The sequence below is a fragment of the Aedes aegypti genome, chromosome 1 (assembly GCF_002204515.2).
Source record: "Aedes aegypti strain LVP_AGWG chromosome 1, AaegL5.0 Primary Assembly, whole genome shotgun sequence".
Classification (NCBI taxonomy): domain Eukaryota; kingdom Metazoa; phylum Arthropoda; class Insecta; order Diptera; family Culicidae; genus Aedes; species Aedes aegypti.
Genome location: NC_035107.1, coordinates 185860797 through 185875353, shown reverse-complemented (window position 1 = coordinate 185875353; position 14557 = coordinate 185860797). Strand labels below are relative to the sequence as shown.

Genomic DNA, 14557 nt, shown 5'->3' with positions numbered 1-14557 from the left:
AAAAAAGCTTTTGTTTACTTTTGAAAAAATTCTGACTGCTTCAATTTCTGTGTGTTGTAACGGTTGCATGAATAAACCGAAAGAATTATCCCGAAAGATTGAGGCTTGCAGTGTTGCCATAAAACATTTCAAATGAGAACCTGTTATAATTATTTCTCGCGTGGGAATGAAACCCAGTTTACAAGAGATAGAAATCTATCCAGTCAAAATAACTCAACTTAAAACATTGAAAAATATAGAGTCTAGTGGTAAACTGATCAACAAATATACATTTGATTAAGGAACTTGTGGCATAGACCGCTAATGGTTGTATTGTTCACGTTCGGTTTGATCATCATCTGACCGATGAAACAACAGCCAGAAATAAAATGCATCAGAGTGATTCCAAGCAACAGCACCAAAATTTGGTAAATTTTTTCATTCATTTTTTTCTATTGAGCTGAAACTTTGCACAGTTTTCCAGTTCCATCTAAATCGTCATTTTCCGATATCAAATCTTCAAGTTGAGTCACGACTAACTTTTCAAAAGGGTGTATGTGAAAATGGTTCAAAAATATTCAAAAAGCTGCACAGCAAAAACGGTTCGTTCGATTGTTAGACAACTAAAGAAACAAAGTTAGACAACTAAATAAAGATTCAAAAAAAAATACACACAGTAAAAAAAATTTTTTTGCATTAAAAAACATAATTTTTGACACAAAAACTCAAATATCTCAAAACCCTATCGGAATACCAACGTAATTTTTTGAGGGAAAACGGTCCATTATATTCGCTATCTACCATAAAAATTTGGTGATGGTAAGCCAATAAACAAAAAAGTTATGACATTTCAAACATGTCACAATTTTCACATTTAGTAGAAAAAAAAAAATTTTCGGTGTAAATTATTACGGGAACCGCAGTTTGTTGCTAATTTTATTGTTAAGGGCCTTGCGTGAATTAAACAAGTCGTTTTCATGTATTCATTAGTATTATGTATATTATATGTATAAATATTATGTATATGTATAAATATTATATGTATATGTATATATGTATAAATTAAAATAAATTAACAGATTACACGAAAATAATTTTTTTTTACCAGGATATTTTTTTTAGAGTATGATCGATGAGTTTCTAAATGTTATATATAAACTTTAAAAGTTTTGGATTTGGGTATGCGTTATGAGATCATGAAAACATTTTATTAATACTTATTTATTTATTTATTGTTATTCAATTTTTTTACAATATCGAACACTTTTGCATCATTATCAGTACAGTTCGAGTATAGTTTTGCTTTAATTTTATTTTCTGACAATGGAATGAAACAGTGAAATTTTTGGGTTCCTTGGATCGTTTTCGCGTTATTATATTGCTCGCCGAGCTCTGATGCCGTTAATTCGTACTCTTCAGTAGTAGTAAAACAAAATGATAATTTTGTTAAATCTTCTTCTTTTCTGCGATTCGCTCAATCAAATAGTTCTTTTGCAGTTTTAATTGGATGCTCACGTTCTTTGGCTAAACTTGCTCTTGTGGCCATGCGCTTTATGGTTCCTCCAATAGCATCACAAGGACCTTTGCCATGTGACGTAGCAAAGAAATGCCATTCTGCATCAATTCCGTATTTTGATTTAAATTGACATAGGCTCGAAAAATTCTTACGGTTTTTCTACTGCGATGCTGCTCCATCAGACATGAAATATATCTTTCTGGTTTCTTTATCCTTATCAACGCGTAAAAAGTTAATCATTTTGGCAATGAACAAATTTACAGATACTGAGTCGTGTCTTAAATCTTCGGAAATTACAATAAAACTAAAATGTTCAATTTGCGTACTTCCATTGAAATAAATAACGAATGGATGAATTGTAGCTTGTTGTACGTTCCAGTGATGGGACTGCACTTTATCTTGCAATACAAAGCTATAGTTTTCAGAAAAATCACAAATGACTAAAAATTCACCATCTTGTAATGTATTTTTCGTATTTTTTAAAAAGCGGGATTGCTCTGTTTTAATAAAGTCGTGAGGAATTAAACTTTCTAATTTCAAGCAAAAAAATGACACAAACTCATCTACAGGTTTTACAATAGTTTATAGGTCACACCTATCCGTGGTCACCCATTGCTCAAATGATAACTGATCAATATAATTTTCTTCAAACTCAGCGAATAAAGTATTTTCCAATGATGAAGAATCTGGACAATCCGAACACACAAAAGACTACCAGTTAACATTTTAATATCCTTTGATAAATTGATTCTTTTCAAACTATGTAAGATTAGGTTAATATTTTCGTGTGTTGTGCACACACAAACATTATGTGTTCCTGAATTGGATAGAAGCTTGCATTGCCTTGGACGAAGGCTTGCAAATGAGGAAAAACCTACCTTAATATTTTCGTTAATTTCCTTGAAGCGTGAATACGCTTCTTTCAAAGTAGTCATCATTAATTGTTTTTGGATTGCTTGACGCTTTCCATCTTTTTTAACAGATACATAATCTTTTTGACCAGGCATAGCTCTACTTACTTCATCGTCTTCAAAATATTGAATTATTTTTTCTTTTGTCTCATCTGTTAATGAAGTACTCGACCAGGCATTTTTGGTTGCAAGACAGTTATTTTTGAATTGTTTTGCCGCTTTTGCTGTATTTCTATTGGTTTTGAACTCATCAATGGCGTCTTGAATAGACCACGAGCTTGGCAGCATTGACAAAATCAATAATTTTTCTTTCCTTGTCGTGGCTAGATTCGAGAACCTTTCCTTCATATTCATCTTCTTCTTCTTTCTGGCATTAACGTCCCCACTGGGACAGAGCCTGCTTCTCAGCTTAGTGTTCTTATGAGCACTTCCACAGTTATTAACTGAGAGCTTACTGTGCCAATGACCATTGTTGAATGTGTATATCGTGTGGCAGGTACGAAGATACTCTTATGCCCTGGGAAGTCGAGAAAATTTCCAATCCGAAAAGATCCTCGACCGGTGGGATTCGAACCCACGACCCTCAGCTTGGTCTTGCTGAATAGCTGCGCGTTTACCGCTACGGCTATCTGGGCCCCTCATATTCATAATTACCTCATCGTAGTCTGTATTTTCCACATCCTCAGGTCCTAATTTGAAGAGGTTTCTTCGTACAGCTTCGTTGATTTCACGGTATTTTTTCTCGGGATAATTGACGTAACCCATCTTCGTCCATTTAATCGGAGTCACTTTTATTCCAGCTATCCCTTCGTTGAAGCGTTCGATGTTGACCTTCTGGATGCACTCATCTTCTGATTGATTTGTTGAAACAGATGTCGCTGATGGTACCGTGGCAAGACTATCTGCACTTGGTACTTCTGGTAACTCCTCAGTTGTTGTCGGTGCATCTAGTAATTCCTCAGTTGTTGTTGTTTTCGAACTTCCTGCAACCTGATCCACCGATGATGTACAGATTGCCCGTTTGTCAACGTTTAAACGGCAGGACGTACAAATGCGTAAATTTGTATTCAATGTAGACATTGGAGCATAACCAGTTGCTTTCAGTTTATCTATGGTGCTTTCGGTGAGATTTCGTAGCTCTTTCGAACACTTTTTTTCTGCAAACGGCCTGTTGCTCGTTAGATTTTAATAAACAAAATCACTTTTAAGTTTTTACTGACTAGTTTGGTGTCGTTTGCTTGACTGAAGAAAAATTTTACAATTAAATCTTTTATAACCATAGTGGTAGTATATTTTTAGCTTTTTCGTGAGTATGTTCATGGTATGTACCTATCATGTTTTTGATGTTGTTGAAGTTACTTGCTTTCTCCCAAATATGATTAACAAAGTCTATTCTCTACCAAGGCGGGTCTATACCCAGGTGTAATCAGATTTTAACTCTGTGGAGAAAACCAGCGCCGAGAAAACCGACCTGCTTTACGTATACTAGATCACCTGGGTATAGACCCGCCTTGTTCTCTACGAGGTAAACTTTTTGCAGGTAAACTAGTCGTATACCTGTATAGAAAACTTTTTTTGTAGCTTTTGTCTTCTTAATCAGATAAGTGTTCTATGTGCCCTTCCACAATTATAAACTGTAAGTTAGAGTTGCCATTTAAAAAAGGTTTCAACACTATTGAGAGAATTTTTCTTCAGTTACGTACAATAAAAAATATGACACTATCAAGACTTTAGATCACAACACTAGATCGCGTCTAACTTTCTAATAGATGCTATAATAGTTATGATTAATTAAATAAAATATCATGAAAACAACTTGTTAACCTCATGTGGTACCCTTAACAAAAAATTCAGCAACAAACTGCGGTCCTAAAAAAATTAACAATGAAAAAAAAAAATTTCACTAAGTGTCAAATTTGTTAAATATTTGAAATGTCATAACTGTTTTGTTTATTGGCTTACCATCACCAAATTTTTATGGTAGATAGCTAATATAATGGACCGTTTTCCCTCAAAAAATTACGTTGGTATTCCGATAGGGTTTTGAGATATTTGAGTTTTTGTGTCAAAAATTATGTTTTTTAATGCAAAAAAAAAAATTTTTTTTTGGAATCTTTATTTAGTTGTCTAACTTTGTTTCTTTAGTTGTCTAACAATCGAACGAACCGTTTTTGCTGTGCAGCTTTTTGAATATTTTTGAACCATTTTCACATACACCCTTTTGAAAAGTTAGTCGTGACTCAACTTGAAGATTTGATGACGATTTAGATGGAACTGAAAAACTGTGCAAAGTTTCAGATATTTTTGAAATGGTCGATCAGAATCGACTTGCATGCCTCCGTGGAATCCCTCATCAGCAAATCAATTATAACTGGAATCAATCATTAAAGATTGTTTTCCGACATAAGTTTTGCATAATAAATATGACATGCCAACATAGTTATTTAATAGACGAATCCTAGCGAATCTTATGATTTCCGTTGAACATAAATATGTTTCTATGTGACGTCCAGTAAGAGTTTATTAATTGAACGAATTAAAAATTCTGGCTTCTGTTTGTGTTTGTGACCATTTGTAATTTTTAGTTTAAATTTTGTATATTTTAAACTGAAAATATTTAAAATTTCTCATTGCATGATTCAAATAAATTGATTCTTACACTTAAATGCACAACTTATGGAAATACATTCAGGCTTAGTATTAAGCATAATCGGAGTACTGTTATGCATACGCTCATATATGCTTACATTTTTTCATCATTCTGAGCGGATTATCTTTCACAAAAATATTTTCTGCATTAAAGTACGAATGAATTTGATTGAAGATATTTTAACCGTGAATAAATCGTTGCTGATTTACCGAATAATCGAGAAATGTGAATATATTTTTAAGCTGATCAATGATATTAGACTATGTCATTAAATTTCGCCGAAATTATCTCTGTTGTTTTCTAACCACCATTTGCTATGCAATTAACATTAACAAGAATCGTTACATCGTTACACTGCAAACATTAGATCTACTAGATAAAAGACAGTCAAGTCATTGTAGTGGGTGTTTTCTAATAAAATTAACATATTTTTGCATCACTAAGAAGCAAACACATTTTTATTTTTAATGACATTTGGACTTAACACAACCGAAAGTTTGCTGTGGGAGGCACATTGATGTCTTGCGGGTACATAGGTGAATCGCCAACATCATCTCTGTTTTTGTTAAAATACTGTTTAATAAGATTACCCTTAGTAGACGTTTCATGAATTAATCACTATGTTTCCATACTTATCTTGATAAAAAATAAAACTTGTAGCTTGACGATCAGTATGATAATTACGTAAGCATTTGAAGGTTTCCAAAAACATCTTCTTTTCCCTGACATAATGTCCCCACTAAACTAGATCATGATAATCAGATAAGTGTTCTATGTGCCCTTCCACAATTATAAACTGTAAGTTAGAGTTGCCATTTAAAACAAAATCAAATATTTTGCTTCGATGTAGCGTAACGAAAATAAAAATTGAGTTATGTAATATTGAAGTAATACTTCTTCTTCTTCTTTCTGGCGTTACGGCCCAACTGGGACAAAGCCTGCTTCTCAGCTTAGTGTTCTTATGAGCACTTCCACAGTTATTAACTGAGAGCTTTCTATGCCAATTGACCATTTTTGCATGTGTATATCGTGTGGCAGGTACGATGATACTTTATGCCCTGGGAAGTCGAGAAAATTTCCAACCCGAAAAGATCCTCGACCGGTGGGATTCGAACCCACGACCCTCACAGCTTGGTCTTGCTGAATAGCTGCGCGTTTACCGCTACGGCTATCTGGGCCCCTGAAGTAATACTGTATTTGCTAATTTAGTTCAAAGGATATTGATTACGTTATTCTTCAACATTACTCAATTTGATAATCATAGACTGAGGAAGCCAATATGAAAGTACATCTAAATTTCAATCGATGAATTTCAATAATTGATTTTTAATAGCGGATCGTACATAACCATCAGGTATTTTTTGTAAGTTTCCATTATTTTTTTCAAACATTTTTTCCAAAACAAACTATTTTAACTTTATGATTTACCATACTCTTATGTATATCAAAGATATCTTAAAAAAATACCTTGCATATCCGCAATTAATCAGTATAAGCTCCGCTGTTTTCATTGGAATAAAATAAACTCATAGATGTTATAGTATTTTTTTATCTTAGAAAGTTGCTTTTTTTAAACCCAGTTTTAAAAACATTGTATAGTTAAAATTTTACATCCATTTCAAAAAAAATAGTAGCTTTTGTAAAATCTGAGAAATCCCGGGATTCCTGGATTTTCCGGGACTAGATTAATTTTTAACTTAAAATGGCCGGTTTTAACGCTGTTTACCGTGGTCGGGTCGGGTGGACTGTATATCGTGGGTCGGATTTTGGAATGAAAGGATAACACCACTGATATCAATCTTTACTCACTACTGCACTTTGTTTACTATGCACTGAACTATTCACACTGCACTTTTTACTAGTTACACACTTCGCTTTTTCACTGTTACACACTTCGATTATATTCGCGCGGAGGTTAAAACAATACTGACTGGCCGTTTTTTTTCGATTAAATTCATATTTACTTTCATTTGGTTTTTACAGTAGTATTAGGGTTACGTTCTACTTCGTCGTAAACGCTATTCTTCGTCGTATCAAACTTAAAATGATCCACTACGGCGGATATTCAAACTTACTTGCAGCAAAGTTTCTTCCCGCCCCTCTGTGTGACTTACTTCGCCGGGCACTTATTTTCACTATGGAAAACCTTCGTACTTCTTCACTGAAGGATTCCATTCCAATCACACGCCGTAAAATTTCAATAATTTACGAAATTTTATTATATTTCCTCAACGACCGCGTATAATTGAAAATGTAAACAAAGTTCAATCTGTCGTACTGAGAAAAAAAAGCTGGTGCGCATCAATGTGTGCACGATGCTCGGTGTAAAAAAAACGTTTCCTTTGATTGTGTTGTTTTCACTGCACTGTGAGCAAATGTCATGATTGTTTGGAAAAGGAAATTTGAATTTTGATAGCGAACAATGAATTTCAAAGGAAGTTGATATATTTCATCATACTGAAGGAATGGAGGGAGATGCCCGTAGATCTATATATTCTAGTAAAACATTTTATTTTGACCACTCACTATATCACAGTGAGCCGTAAGTTGTGAGACGAATCTGAAAACTGATTGCGACAGAATTGAAAACGATACGACGAATTGAGAATACGGCTAGATGCAATTACATTGCATTATTTCCAAAAAGACGATCAATATTTATCAAAATCTTATTGTACAATGCAAAAGCCGTTTTGGGAAAGAATTGTTTGGCATCGGTTTGTATCAGCATCGTTCACTGCAAATTTGGTAAAATTGCAGGTTTTCTCTGATCAAAACTTGATACGCTAAATACTAGCACATCACCCTATTTAACAAATTAAGAGTTTCGACCGAGGGGTCCTTCAGCTTTGATTGCAATAAGTGTTTTTTGGACAGGTAGAGTTGTGCGGTTTTATCCTAGTTTTGCTTGGCCTTATGGGCTCTGCTTATTTAAAACTACAATTTGATAACCTAACTAATAATTACACTAAAAATTTGTTAGCCTAGGGGGGGAACGAGATCCCGGATGACCTGCTGGTCAGATTGTTGGCAGCAAGCCCTGTATCTATCGATCGAGTGTTTTTATCTCGGCCAGACGGTGGACCTCAGTTGTTCTCATTCTCGGAGGACTGTTGAGGATCATTCGAAGGAACTTATTCTGGGTCCTTTGGAGCCTCAGATGGTGGGTTTTGGCACAGCTCTCCCAGATTGGTACACCAAATTCAATGACCTGAAGAATGACCTGTTTGTAAGCCGGAGCGGTCGCGTATTTATATCAAGGCGTATGCGTTATAGAATGTTCGCGTCTTAGCGCGATACTTGTTCCAGACGCGCGTGGAACATTCGCGTCGCTTCTGCACTCATCGATTCGCTGCTGTTGTGGTGAGTTCCAGTGAGTACCTCGATGACGATGACAAAGATGGCGGGAATCCTTCACAGGCACTCACGAGTGGAACTCAAGTCGAGGTAACTCGCGATCACAGTGACGTGGGTAGGCTGGGTCACGCTGGGCGCTGTATTCGGTGAGTTTTCACTACATTTTGATTGGGTTTGCAAACGGATCGTCGATTGCGCTTTTTCCGTACGTTCTGTGCTGAACAGCCGGGAATGAACACTCTAAATAGAAACTTAGTTAGTTTTTATATACTTCTCTATTCATGTTAACGTACAAATACGCTTTCGATCGAAAATCGGTTCGATCAAAAGATGGATCCGCCGCAAACAAGAATGAGGGAGATAACAAATATTTTGTTGTACTGGTCTTATTATGTCGTCACTCAATTTTTATAACATCTAATATAAATTCCCACATTTTTCATATCAAAATGAAACTCTTATCTCGCATGGATATTTTAAAGCATACATTATAGTGTACGTGATGATAAGGAGGTCCATTGCACTTAAAACATAATTAAAAAAAGATTTTAGACATTCCAAATGAGTTAAATATGAAAATAATAATAAAATACCATCAGAATAACTATATTACAGTTGAAGAATACAAATTGAGAATAATTTTAACATAAATATTCCTCATTAATGTTAAAATTATTCTCAGATCGATTTAAAAATAAAGCAGTCGTAAACCACGAATAGTAATTAACCCTCTAATACTCAAATTTTCATTTTCGACTAAGTATATTTTTTCGCTTTCTAAAATCGATCTAAACACGTTTTGGACAACGATTTCTTTTATTCACAAGTTTATAAATTTTGGTTTTTCATATTTCAATTTTTATTTTTGAACATCCCTTCTTCTTCTTCTTCTTCTTCTTCTTCTTCTTCTTGGTATTAACGTCCTCACTGGGACAGAGCCTGCTTCTCAGCTTAGTGTTCTTATGAGCACTTCCACAGTTATTAACTGAGAGCTTTATTTGCCAAAGTTGCCATTTTCGCATTCGTATGTCGTGTGGCAGGTACGATTATACTCTATGTCCAAGTCAGTCAATGAAATTTCCATTGCGAAAAGATCCCGGACCGACCGGGAATCGAACCCAGACACCTTCAGCATGGCTTTGCTTTGTAGCCGCGGACTCTAACCACTCGGCTTAGGAAGGCTTCTATATTTTCCCATTTTTTCTATAAGCCTGTCTGGGTACCGATTTTTGACAATAATAAAAAATAAGTGTTTCTGTACTTAAATTTCTTATTTTTTGGAAAAATTAATATTTTCTGTGTAACTAACGGAAAAATGAATTGAAATTTTTTCACTTCCACCAGACTCTTTTTGTGATAGATTAATTGTACAAAAATATAAAATGTACAAATTTGTGTATCACACCTTAAATTAGACCCAGACATTTGTATATTGTAAAATAATACAAGTTTTTAAACATTTTTCAAAACTACAAAAATGTTTCAAAAGTCGTATGAAACATTTCTTGGTTTGAGCCAAAAAAAAAGCATTTTAATTTCTGAGCTTAGAAAAAAATATACAAAATTTTAAAAGGTCTAAAAAATTTCAAGGGTTCAGCAGATTATGCAAATCGAATGTATCTCGGATTTTTTTTTTCCGCCAGAGTTTAGTAATTGGGTTATATTTTCATAATCAGAAGGACTTAAAATATTCGACCGGTGAAATTTTGATTTTTTCCACTTCATACTGACTATGAAAATCAATGGAAATCGTTTTCCTACACATTTAAGCCCATACAAAATGTATGGGAAAAAATTCACTGATAGTATTTTTGTAACCTTCCGATTCTGAAATTATAGACCAAATACTGATATCTAGCGGGAAAATATCCGAGGTACATTCGATCTTTATAATCTGTTGGTTTAGACATAGCGTGAAATGTCATCTTTTTATATTTTTTATATGGTAAGATTCTCGCCCTAAAAGCCATTGGTTATCAATTGAGCAACTCGTTGTTTTTTAAGCAAATAAATGGACCAAGATAAAAACTAGCACAACTAGGAGATAAAGGAGGATCTTCTCTTCATCATCGGGTTGTTATATAACGTGTAAATCCATTTGTTAGCTATAAGCTACAACTTAGTTGTATTGAATTTTAGGGCGAGATCATAAATTAAACAACAATAATTGTTCGATTTAATTTTTGTCACGTCATTCTGCAATGGGTCTGTCATTAGAAGTTAAAAAAGAATTTATATTTTTAAATGAAGTCTTAATCATGATTTTGATTGATTGAAGTTGAAAAGTGGGGTGACTTGCCACGGTAGTCTTATTGTTTCGTTCGTAACTGCACATCGGAAAAGGTTAGTCAAATTAAATTTGGTGCCATTTGATTGCAATTATTCACCGTAAATCATATTGTAGATATGATTAACCGATAGCTGCACCATAAGAATCATTCCTAACAGTCATCATCTACCCACAGAGGTAGCAATTTATTGTTTTTTTTTTCTACTAGAACCCTTCGTACTTCATTCACTTGTTGCTCTCGTTATTTTACCTGAAACCGAAGAACCAAGCAAACGAGTCACACCACACCACCATCAGTACGCAGCAGCAGCATGGGCAGGCCGCCTACAACAAGTTTTATCGGGAATACTCTCCCAACGTCGTCGTACCCGTCATCCATCTGCTGAATCGTCTATGCGTGTCTCGGTTCGTCTGTCCGTCCATCCGTCCCGCTTCGGCGAAGATGACGAAGACGACGACGACGCTGATGGTGGTCAGCAAGCATGCAGTCTCGCATCGCACAGCAGCCCAATGTGTGTGCGAAAAATGTTGTTATTGTCGAAAGGGTCGGTGGGGGTGTGGGTACTGAGCGAGCGAGTTGAATCGAGCGGAGGTAGTGGGAGAGTAATTTTTAAATCGCTGCTGATGTCCACTCGGCATGAAAGCGGAGAGCTCTAGAGCGGTTATATACCTTTGATAGTATGTACGCGGGACGAATGCTTGAGAGAAAGAGAGTTATTTACCATCGGTAATGAGAGAGAATCGAGCGATCGTGAGGATACCGACGACCGTGGAAGGAATGCATGTGGGTAGTGTGCGTGTGTGAGTCGGTGCGAGTACGATGCGAGCGCGAGGTGCCGCCGCCAGTCGGTATACACCGTTATCGCGTTGTTGCCTCTTCGCGCCTGCATGTGTATTCGCGCGGCGGTGAGAGAGTAAAGGCACCGAAAGGACTCTCGCGCGTTGACTAGTGGACGACGATTTTAGCGAACGGTGTGTGGCAGAAAAACAGCGAAACAGAGCGAAAGGAGCGCGCACGAGAGCAAGACATATACGATACGCGACGGACGGACGCGAGTACTCACGAAGAAGCACGGGGACTCTTTATGCTAGCACTTGGTGTGTGAGTGTTTAGAGAAAAGTGCAAAACGCATCGCTTTTTTCCTGCGTTCGCATCTCGCCGTAATTTTCGTACGCTTATTTAAATTTCCAACTTAGTTGTGTTCGAGAAACGTGACGCGAAGGATGTTTGGTCAGCGACTGCGACAACAGCTGCAAGCGTTTAGCCCTAATGTGAATACAAGTGCCAAGAAGGAAACCAAGAATAGCCAATCAGCAGAAAAATCAGCGGCGACTGGTGGACAACAAAAGAAGAACGGAAACAATTAGAGCCCGATGATTGTTTTGTGTGCGCGTCGTGAGGTTTTCGGCGGTTTCGGCCGAGTCCTTTTGTTCTCGCTGTAAGCGATTTCGCGATCGTGGATGAAGATCTTACGTTTTGGATATTCAAAGAACCTGTCAATGTGTAGTTAGAGGTTCGTCAATGCTACGGATACGCTCGAATCAAGTGGTTCTTCTACCTGTATCATCTCAGTGCATAAAAATTCAAACTTCTCTTATGTGAACACCTGCGAAGAAACGTGAAGTCGTTCGAACAGAAATTTAAAAGTCTCCAAAGGATTATCCTTTCAGCCTGGTCGGAAAATTTTGTGTATACACGCTGCAGTAACACACCAGAGTACAGTACAGTTAGTGAAGTTAAGTTTTGGTGGGGGGCAGTAGCAAACAAACAAGAAGATTTCTTGCCAGCCCCAAATCTCAACGTTGAAATTCGTTGTCGCCGCGGTGCTCCGGGACTACGTCTTGATCCTACGACGTCGTACTTTATACGTGTTTTTTTTTCACCGTCCAACTCGGTTCACGCCAGGACGTGAGGATTCAGCGAAAAATTTCGCCGCAATATCATCCGAGGTAACAACACACCAACAGCCACAGAAAGGCCAGAGGCGAGCATTAACCCAAAGCGGCAAAGGAAGAAAAAATTAGTGAAGAGTTTCCCCCACACTCCCAACGTCTCGGAAACGACTGCTACGGGGAAAGAAAACTCAGGAGAAGCGAAAAATAACACAAGATTTTTTTTCTCGGTTAGTGAGTGCCGGTTGGTCCGGTCGGTGTATCCGCGAAAAGAAACGCGAACCCTCGAACCAAGAAGTCCCACATACAAGTGAAGCACCGCGAGTAGCAGCAAAAAAAAAGTATATTACGGAAGAAAGGAAAGCAAAATCGCGCCGTGTGTTTTTTCTGTGCATAGTATACCTTAAGTAAATTGGTGGTGCTTTCGCAGTCATCAGTGTTCCTTTGCGGATTGTGTCGTCGTCCTGCACCGGTCGTCGCGTGTGCTTTTTTTTCGTAGAGCCTTCTGCCACGGGGACCCAACCGAAGGGATCCCTGCGTGCAGATCAGCACCACCGGCCCTAACCGTGGACCAGCAGCAGCGGAATCGTCCTCCTCATCATCTCCATCCAGTGGCGCTGTTACCGCCACTTCCGCCGCCCCCGTCCCCATCGTCTTCATCACCGGTGGTAGGACATCCACTTCCTCCGCCTCCTCATCTCAGCAGCAGCAGCAGTGGGCTTCCTCACCAGGGGCTACATCACCCAGCAGCCCTGCAGCAGCAACAGCAACAACAACAGCACCAGCAACGTGCCGGCTGGGATTGTAATTTATGTAAGTGGAAGTGCTAGTTCTTCGTTTTCTTAGTTTGTGTGTTTTTTTTTATGTTTTTGTAGAAATTGTGTTGGCATTCTTATTTTGGTTGTTTTTATTTGTGGGGTTTTAGTTTAGGCTAGTGAGGTGATTTATTTTGTCCTTGGGAGAAAAGTGCGTCTTGAAGTGATAGTGATCCGTGGTTCTACCGGACAGCTTACAGATTTTTTAAAAGCAGTTTGCAAATTTCAATCCAATTTAATCGTTGACAATTTCAGCCGGACGATTTTTAAGAGTCTGTGTTAGAAATGTTTGCTTCTGTGAGCCAGCTCCATTCTGAGGATATTAAAGTCCAACCTTGCAAAGAAGATTAGAATATGTTATTTGTCATCCCTTCTACAGGGCTGGTGGCGAGTCACTTTTTAGTGACTTGGTCACTTTTTTTCGACCTGGCCAATAAAAAGTCGCTATTACAACAATTTCTTTGTTCTGTAAAATGGTCACTAAAATCGTCGTTTTCGTGACCTGATGATGTTGAATATTAAGGCTTAAGGCATTAATACATTTAAGGCTGGGTTTTTCAAACACAAACAGCCAGAAATAGACATTTGTTATGATAAAGACAAATATAATGTGATTTGGAAATCAAGAAAGATAGAGATTCTGGCTAACTTCCTGAAAGAATTCAGGTGAATATTTTTTAAACATTTCCAACGAAAAAAGTTGATAAACATCAGGAAAAACAATTGTGTTACAAAAGATTCTTACAAAACATAAGAAGTGGCATTGGGCTGAATTTTCTGGCCGAAATATTTGAATAAATTTTGGTGAAAGCCAAGACCAATATCTGAGACGGTTAGGAATAACAACTAAAACAATCCAAAGATTTTGCCATAACCTCATCCAGGACTTTTAACGCGAGTATTAATTGCGACAGGAAGTTAAATCCATATTGCGCCATCTTTTTGATCATTCATGGCAATTAAGTCTTATCCTGGACCAAAGACTGTTAAGAAATACTTGAAATTAGCGCAGTTCTCTGCACTCTCTATGTCTAATGCTAGTAGATTTGAAGTCACTATTTTGATTCTTTTGGTCAACTGAAGTCACTATTGATTTTCTGTCTGATCTGTGTGTTATACAGTGCAGAAACGTGTAGGATAAGAATA

At 37.0% G+C, this 14557-nt stretch overlaps 1 protein-coding gene across 3 annotated transcripts in view; it reads left to right on the top strand.

Moving 5' to 3' along the window:
- LOC5578527 (protein distal antenna) overlaps positions 1 to 14557 on the top strand; it is a 72669-nt gene that overhangs the window by 11751 nt on the left and 46361 nt on the right. Inside the window, exons 1-2 of one of the 3 annotated variants that reach the window (XM_021855105.1) lie at positions 11534 to 12653; positions 12832 to 13409. The gene's annotated coding sequence lies outside the window, so the exon portion shown is untranslated. Of the gene's footprint in view, positions 1 to 11533; positions 13410 to 14557 lie in introns of those variants that run through there. The other 2 variants (XM_021855099.1, XM_021855111.1) reach the window with 2 other exon arrangements.